Consider the following 9,064-nt stretch of genomic DNA (forward strand, 5'->3'; position numbering starts at 1 on the left):
TAAACCTTTAGCCTAGAGCATGAACAGATGGAGATGGGAATAACAGGATATTCTTTGAGGAACCGGGGAAGGGTAATATTTCTTGCACTTAATGCTGAAATATCTGTACTGTCAAGTCTAAGTGACAGGATACTTGACTAAATGGACCAGTAGTCTGATTCATTTGTGCCAGAGAGGAGTGTAAACACTTTCTTAACAAACTGGTACTACAAAAAATACCATTGCTTAAAAAAATTCTCGTTTTTCAGTGCATAAATATTTTTAATTTTCTACCTTTATCTGCATTTGCTTGCCTTGCTGTTGTAATAAATAGTATTGGGAAAGCAGAAAATTTTTGTTTGGTTTTGGATGGTGTGTTCTCCTTACTTATTCACAGCTTGAAGTTCTAATCTGGGTCCTGATCAGTTATACGGCAACAAGCAGTGACAGAAAGGATCAGGGAGTTAGCACAGTGAGTGAAATATCCAAAATGCTTTCAACCATTTCTGCTAGTTTTTACTAGATTTTCCGGAATGGCAGTAGATGACTTTAAAAAATAATGTTTGTGTCTTTAAGACCCCACTTTTCCTCTGGATGGTCTGTGCCCTGCTGAGAATTATTTCTGTCATCTACAGGGTCAAGCAAGAGAGGCTCAAGTTGCAGCTGTTTAGAAAACAGCTACAAATCTATGAAGTGTTGGCAGGGGATGCAGCCCTCATCCCTACATCCAGCAGGAGAGAGAACAAGGGACGAAATTAGAAGATGAGCCCTACTTCTTCTGTCTGTCTCTACATTAAATCAAAAGACTTCTAGGAGAGTGAGTGAGCAACCCTGCAAGAGCAGCAAAAGAAAGTAAAGGTGGGAGCTCTTTGATGACAGCATGTTGAACTCCCATAAGTCATCCAGCTGTCTGTTGCATTTGGAGTGAGAAAATACTTTCCTAGTCCTCCTTTCTCCTTCCCAGTAACAGTTCTGTGGGCAGCAGGCTGCTCTGTACACATTAGAGAAACAGCAGATCTAGGAAGTGGCAGTACTTTTAGATGCTACAAAAACCTGAAATTCATGTGTGTGTGTATAGCCTCATACAATACACACAGAATTATATTCAAAAAATACAACTTTTTATCAAGCTCAGTCATTTGTTGATAACATTTGTGATAAGCAGCTGTTCGTACTAAGCCATTTTAAGCCATTCTGTAAAGAGCAAATAACTTGTTTTCACATGACAGCCCTTATAATTGCTGAGAAAAGATATTTAGAAACTGCTTGTAGTATGTACAGCTGTGTTAGACAGTTGTTTAGAAATACATAATTCCAGAAGTGTTAACTAACTTGCTTGTGTATTGAATGTTGTCTTACTGCTTCTATGCCAAGCAGTCATTGAAATCTGCATTATAAATTAGCCACAAACTCAGTACTACAATGATATATTTTTTTAGCCTTCAGTAGAGAAAATAGCATCCAAGCTATTTTCAATCTGATGTACATTATAGAAGAATTAGAGTTTTTGTTATAATTAAATGCTTAAATTTAGTGAATGTTGATAAATTCAGTAACCACTGAAGTCAATGACAATCTTACCTTTACTTCAGTGAGTCTGAAATCAAACTCTAGGAACAGGTCTGAGTGGTGTCTGAATTGCTCCTGACTCTGTTGCTTTCTCCAACCAAGATCAAAAAAGCATTTTCAACTCTGCCAGCTATTATCCTGGCATAAATTTGTTTTGCAAGCAGATGGAAAGAGAGAAAGGGATTACAATCCAAAGCAGCAGAGTGGGTAGCCCATGCAGTCATAGACAAGAGATGAAGTGGTGCATAAAAGATACCAGAAGGAGAACTAGCAATGAATGAAGGAGAAGCCATGGAAGAGGCAGTGCTGCAGTTCTCAATGTAGATGAACACTAAGCAATGCCAACGTTATTGTGCAGCACTTCTAGTGGAACATCTGCAGTGCTAGGCCTGTGCTTTTCTCGGCCTGGCCTGACCTGGTTCTCCCCACCAGCTGGCTTTGCTGCACTTGGGTCTTTGTGTCCCTTCCTTCTGCCCTGACAGTAGGGAGGAGAGGTTGGAGGACACGTGTTCCCCTTCTGCTTCCCCTCTTCCCCCCCAGCACCATCATCTGGTCCCCTTCCTAACAACGTGCTGCAACAGATCTGTTCTGTGTGTGGACTGGTGGGAATTTGTGCCCACAACATCTCAGACTATAGGCAGGGAGAAGGAGGGGTTCCTGTACTCCCAGTGCTATTTATTCTGCAACTTCCAGCATGAAATGAAGTATGTGGCTGTCCCCAGTGAGATCAGATCAGTTTGGGATTAGTAAAGAGGGATGGACCCTTACTGCACTCACAGTCTCTTCAAAACTGAACCTTTGTGGAAAGGTTTAGTAGTAGCTCGATCTTTCTGGAATATTGGTAGCATGAAATGTGATCTATGTTAATGAAGCCTAAAAAAGTCTTGATTGAAATGGTAATAGAAATTGAATATGAGCAAGGTGAAACAACTAAATATACCAAAGGTGGAAGAATAATGGGGGGGGGGGGGGGGGGGAGGTAAGAAATGCTAACATATCATGAATGCCAGACCATAGAAAACAAACTCTGCCTGACCCTGTCGAATGCCATGATTCGTTCATAAGAAGCCTTTGACTAGATTAGTGGAGGTTTTTTGTGGAACAGTAAGTGAAATTTTTGCTGGATGACCTATACAACCTTTGGACTATAGTTTCCTTTTGTCTACTTTGGGGTTTTGTCACTGCAGGTGAGTAAGATGAAAAAGTCAGTTTTCAAGAAGAGCGGATATTAGGTACAACATGTATTGCTTTTCAAACAATGGGAATATGAAACAAGTATTCCAGTCCGAAAGAAGTTTGAAGTGATTTCTAATCTCTCCATTAATAAGCCAATTATGCTAATATTTTCAGACTTCTGAATAAAATGGTATTTGGGGGAAAAATAAGCAAGGAATTATATTTTTAAGGAATTGTAAAATACTGATTTTTCTTGGCAGTGGTAATTATTAATGCTGTAAAAGTACTGAAAAAAATACAGTGGATACACACTGCAAAGGAGAACAAACCTGAGGAGTCTTATTGTTGTGGAACAGAACTTATTAGACATAGCCTTAAAGTGACTATTTCAGGTTCCTCCTCCTTATTTTAAAAGGTAATGACCCTGAAAAAACTTACATGTATGCGCAAGTATTTAGACCATGTCTCCCACTGTTGGGAGAACTACGTCCATCTGATCATGCATTAAGAGAGCATAATGTGTACAAGCGGCTTAACTGCAGAAATTGCCATGTGATAAAACTACTATTTCATTATCTGTGTTTCAACAAAGATCAAGTCTTCTGGCTCTCTTCAATAATTTATAGCTACATGAAAATAAATACTACAAATAAGCAGTAATTTAGTGAGTAAGAATGCATGGCAATGTGTAACTGACTGATTTCCTTTCTGAAGCTTGATAAAACTGAGATATAAAACCAGTAATTTGTGAAGAGGCTACAGAGAAGAATCCAAAAGGAAGTTACAGTGCAAGAGTCCAAGATATTTTTCCAAGATATAGAAGTAGAAAAATGGTAAGTGCATTTAATTAGCAATATTCAGTAACTCCTCCAAATCAATGAAAGAGCACTTAAGACATGAAAACGTGCCATGTTCTTACTGCTGCTGTTAAAATGGAGGAGTTTTGGACAGGTCTGCATTTCTAGAACATGTCTCCATATACAATAGCTGTATCATTGTATGTGGTTAAGTTCCTTGGGACACCTACTATCGCATGTTGCCTCTTATCAAAATACCATTGGTCTCTTTCTTGTCGTTCGACAATACCAGTATTTTATTTTCCTCATACAAATCTGAGTATTACACCTTGTGAAAAGTGCTTAGATTCACTTCATGTACAATATTGCTAATGAAAGTTATTCACCTAGCATGTAAGGTGTTTTTTTTTTTTTTGAAAAACAAAAAAAGTACAGTGTCTGCCAACAAAAAAAAAGCTTTTTTCCAGACAGTAAGTGGCTGGTCACACTCACATTCAGATGGAGTGGCATGGCTTTGGTTTAGCATTGGTGTTAAACAGCAGTGACATAGTTCTGGGAAGGAAGTATTTTTGGTAGGTTGCTGCTCACAAGATGGACAAATACCTACATTTGAAAGCAAAGGTAATAATGTGTGAACAGTGAATGTAGATGTATATTTAACTTGTTTTCGAGTATACTATAATTAACAATTACGTAAGGATTTTGATCAAGGGAAGTTGCTGATGAGGCTGCTGCTTGCTGAGGGGTGGAGATGCTTTGCTGGGTGGGTTACTTCCAACTCTGCCACCTTTGGAGTTTCCACCTCTCTATGTGGGGTTGTTGCAGTGTCACAGGGGTGCTCAGGCTGCTCAAACCTCCCTTTGCCAAATTCCTTCTTCCTCCTGGAGGCCAAATGTGCTGCCTGCTTTGCACATGCAGGTTTGTGACTATATGATGTGTTCAAATATATGAATCTTGCAGTGCTGTTTTCTAACAGGTTGAGTTAAGACCTTCAGATAAGGCAGAAAACTATTCACTGGTATTATTGGCAGTTCACAGTTCTAGTCACCTATTCAAGGGTGAATAAAAGCCCTATTTCTTATATATGTCTCTTGCTGTTACTGTTGTCTATGGTGTCATTAGGATACTATTCTTAAATTGGTCAATTCATGAAGAGGAGAAAAACAGGACTCAATCAGTTGCATTACTTCCCTATGATTTCCTCAGTTAGCCATGCTGCAAAGGCTGGCATGACTTGCGAGAGTGTTGAGGTACAACAGCTGCAAGTTGAAATTGGAGCAATCGGGAAATGAAGCAGTCAGGAGTGCAAGGCAAGAGCGTAGTCACAGGCCAGAAAATCCACATGGAAAATGCAAGATTTGCATTTAGGAACCAAAGCAGAAATTGGAGGAGGAATCAAGGCAGGATCTACAGCATGTTCAGAAGCACTGCTAAAGAGTAAGTCTGTTTTCTCTGGGCTCCTGCATAGTGGAAGGTTCTGCTGCAGGAACCAGCCAGAGCTGCCTCGTATAATGCCCAGCAGCTGTATAAGCTACAGCCCCAATCCTGTCTGCTAGTTTAACATGGGCCATGTGTCCGGATCTTTGAAATCCTTTTGGGCACCTGTCATAGTAGTTCCCCACAACTGCTGGCTTTTTTTTCAATATGGGTTTTAGTATTTGTATTTACTATGGCGGTGAAAATTTTGAAATTTGCATCTAATAAGTTAATAGGTAGACATCTTTATTTCTAGTGTGGAAGTTGATCTGGATGTCAGGAAAATTACTCAAAAAAGACCATTCAATTAGCAGAAAAGATGGGTGTGGTGACAGCCCTCATACTTAAAACATGTCATGCTGTAATTCATCTTATAATAGCGCTTAATGTATTTCTAGAGCTTTATATCTATAGAACCCCAAAAGCTTTGAAGAGAAAAGGGAGAAGACTAGCTCCCATTATCTAGTAGGGACCAAGAGTACCTTGTATAGAGTCACCCAAAAGGCAAATGACAGAGCTAAGAGCTTCTTCCTTCTTATTTCTCTGACCTGTCTGCCAAACTTCAGATATGATTTCTAACTGCTGTCTTCATCAACCTCATCCAAAATCCACTGGAATCAGTGAAGTTCTCTGTAGTCATTTCACTGGCTTTAGATGACTTCTGTATAGCTCCCAAATACATGTTTCATGGTCATTTCCTTTTCCTTTTTGCTGGCATCAGAACTCAATGATAGATATCTGTGAGAGAAGCTCTGAGAGGGCAATGGATAGGGTACATGGGAGATGGCAGTGAAGTCTGTTTCTGCTGCCAGCTCTATAATGTCCACTCCTGCAATGTGCTGGAGAGGCATGGGGAAAGCCAAAGTCCAAGTAGCCGATGGCCTGGCTGGAGCCCAAGGAAAACAAATCACAGACACACTCTGAATAGTTTCTGTTTGCCCAAAGTAGGGATGTTTCCTCCAAGCCCTCCAGGTACTTGCCATCCTGTCTTGAAGAAAAATTAAAGCAGAGCCTTTGTGTTCTTCCCAGTACTAGGGAGTGTAGACAGGGCGCTGGACAGGAAACAGGCATGGGGGTTTTTGTTTTGGGTTTTTTTTTGTTGTTGTTGTTGTTTTGGTGCTGGATAGAATCAAGTCCTAGAAAGAGCAGAAGAGGCAGGAGGTATATGGTTCAGTGAAGACCCTGAAAGTCAAGGACAAGGCTTTGATATCCAATGTTGGTATCAGGATAGCAGATGCTGTAGCACAGAGGAATCACTGGTAAGTGCCACAAATGTAATTGATACCCGTAATGCCTGTCTGGACTACAGGGTCATGGGTTTCTCCCTAATGGCTAGGGGAGAAGGAACCATCTCTCTTAACTAGTGAGCATCAGTGTAAAAGTTCATGTTGCTTCTGTGTATTACATTGGCTTGCAGTTTTGACAAGCAACTCTGTATAGTCACAGATCCATTTGCCCTTGCCTCTCTTTCTGTCAGGAGCTTTGCCTCATTCTGTTTGGCACCCTTTGCTTCCACTGTGTCTTGAGAGAATTGCTCTGCAGCAGAGAAGAGGCTGCCTAGGCCGCTGGCACAGCACATATACAGTAGTCAGTAGAGCAGAGAAGTGGGCTTGAGCACATGTTTGTGCTTGGCACATCCCAGCTTCCAAACCATTTCCAAATTCTACCAAGAAAAGTTGGCTGCATCTCTTCTTCTTTCCTTCAGTCTGGAAAGGATACTTGCCAACAAACTCCGACGTACGATCTAAACCCTAGCAGAGGGGACCTCTTTTCCACCCACATAAATCACTCAGGGCAGAACATTTAAATACTCTTGGGGAATAGAAGAGCTCTTGCACAACTGAAAGAATCTTCTGTTTTGCCCCCAAATGGTGTAAAATGGAAGTAATGGTTAGAGAGAGAATTTGAAAACCCAACCTGAATTTCATGGCCTGTGATACTCTAAGGATTATTTCACCTCCTATTATCTAAGTTCATTCTTTGTTCTCTTCTGTTACCCCTTTCTTGGTGGCAGTGCTTACCAGTGGCCTACTTTTCTAACTGTGTTCGCGATGACCACAGCAGTCTCCCACCATAGGAATCTTCTTGACCAGCTTACGCTGTTCTCCTGTTGGTGATGACCAGCGTGGTCATCTGCAGTTGTGCCTGTGTTGCATGGAGAAGCATGTAGAATTAGATCTTGCCCTTTCCTGCCCTGTGGGTGTGTTTGCCTCATAGCTCTGAAGGTGTCTATGCTTAGCCGTGTGCTAAGGATCATTTGCCAACAATGAAGCAAGGGAACAAGAATTCCCATGTTTTACTGATACTGCTTGACATTTGCTCTCTGTTCTGTTAGGATGGCAAAGGTACTAACTGCATTAATCCTTTTGCAATACTAGAGGGAGCTCATAGATTGAACATTCAGAGTAAAGCATAATATATTGGACAATTCTTGAGGAAAAACAGATGGGAAATAAAGTGGCAATGATGACTATAATGCACCTTTTTCCATCACTGGCAAAACTAGAAGGGCTGAATTTATCTGTGTAGGAAATTACATGTATGGCTCAGAGACACTCAGATAATGAAAAGCTGTAGCCCCAATTTCTTCAGTGTCTGAGCATCTCTCTATCATTGCTGGATTTATTTTCACAGCTTCCTGTGAGGAAATAAGCCCACTTCTCCCCATTAAAATATGGGAGACTGTAACACAGGGAACACTGCATTGTACTGAAGCTTTCAGACTCTTTCTGCCATAGCGACTTCAGTTGGGCATCAGTCTGGGGCAGCTGCTGGATGGACAGAACTTAAACAAAGTATAGCTGGAGAGTGTTTTGTACCTGCGTTTGTTGAGTGTAGGTCCCTGCTAAGAGACATGCTCCTTAAGTTTCTCTGTGTTGTGCCCTGTCTCTGGTTCCTGCCTCAGCCAGCAGCAGTCAAATAGCCCAAGAGAGACCACAGGGCTGAGATGCAACTTCCCCCTGGTCTGTCTGGCTGCCGGGAGCTAACAGCAGGCACCGCGCTTGCATTCCCATGAGATGCATGCAGCTCAGCAAACAACTGCCCTGTGGGCTTGAGACACTGAAAGGTAAATGCTTCTTGGGCTTACTAAGGTCTTCTCTAAAACAAGGAGGACTGTGCCAGCCCAGTGGACCATAGGCACCCCAGAATCACCTCAACAAGACGAATAAGCAGGGGCAGGCTGTAAAGAAGGCTGTTTCTCACTGGCCATGTGTCCACAGGGAGCATCAGCCAGAACAAGAGACTGGGAGAGGAAGTTGGCAGGATTTGTACCCTGAGTAGAGCCATAGTATGGGAAAAAATATAAGCAGCATGGCAGAGTATTGCTATGTGCAGGGGTATGGCCAGAGATGAGAGTGCATGTACGCATAAATAGGTGTATGCAAATACAGCTTACACGTATCCACAGAAAAGTATTCCAAAGGCAATTTCAGATGAACCCAGAAGATGTGAGAGCAAAAGGTGAAATATGAAACATGATGGCTATTTGTTTTGTTTTTTTACCACCTCCCTGTTTTTCTGCCTTAAGAATCTGTCATTGTAACAGGAAGGACTTAAATGTGTTAGTTGAGACAGACTTGCATAATCAGAGCAAATTAAATTTGCGTTACAGCAATTTAATAACTCAGAGTTCTTGAGATGTGGACTTCTAATCCTAGTTAGCATTACCCGTATCCTGTTTAGTTATATTTTAACAAATCCTTAGTCCTTTAGGAGCAGCTCAGCTGTCACTGTGATGCTCAATGAGGTTACTGAAAGTGTCAGTGCAACAGCCAGTGGATAATCATATTTCTTCATTGCTTGAGGCAAAACGAAGTAACGGCTCTGCTGAATTTTGGCAATCTGGGGTCCATGGTTGTGCAGTGCAGTTCTGCCCAGGAGAGGGCAGTGATGCACAGAGACATACTCCAGCAGAGACTCTCACGGGCTTGCGTAAACAGAGCCTTTTAATAGCCATCTCATGTGCATACAGCTGAACTGTTCTTCTTCTAACTTAGTTTATTCTAAATGTGAAGTGTTTAATGCAAGATAAACAAGTACGATACCACTGGATGGAAGTGTAGGGC

Source organism: Dromaius novaehollandiae, chromosome 7 (genome assembly GCF_036370855.1).
Source record: "Dromaius novaehollandiae isolate bDroNov1 chromosome 7, bDroNov1.hap1, whole genome shotgun sequence".
Classification (NCBI taxonomy): domain Eukaryota; kingdom Metazoa; phylum Chordata; class Aves; order Casuariiformes; family Dromaiidae; genus Dromaius; species Dromaius novaehollandiae.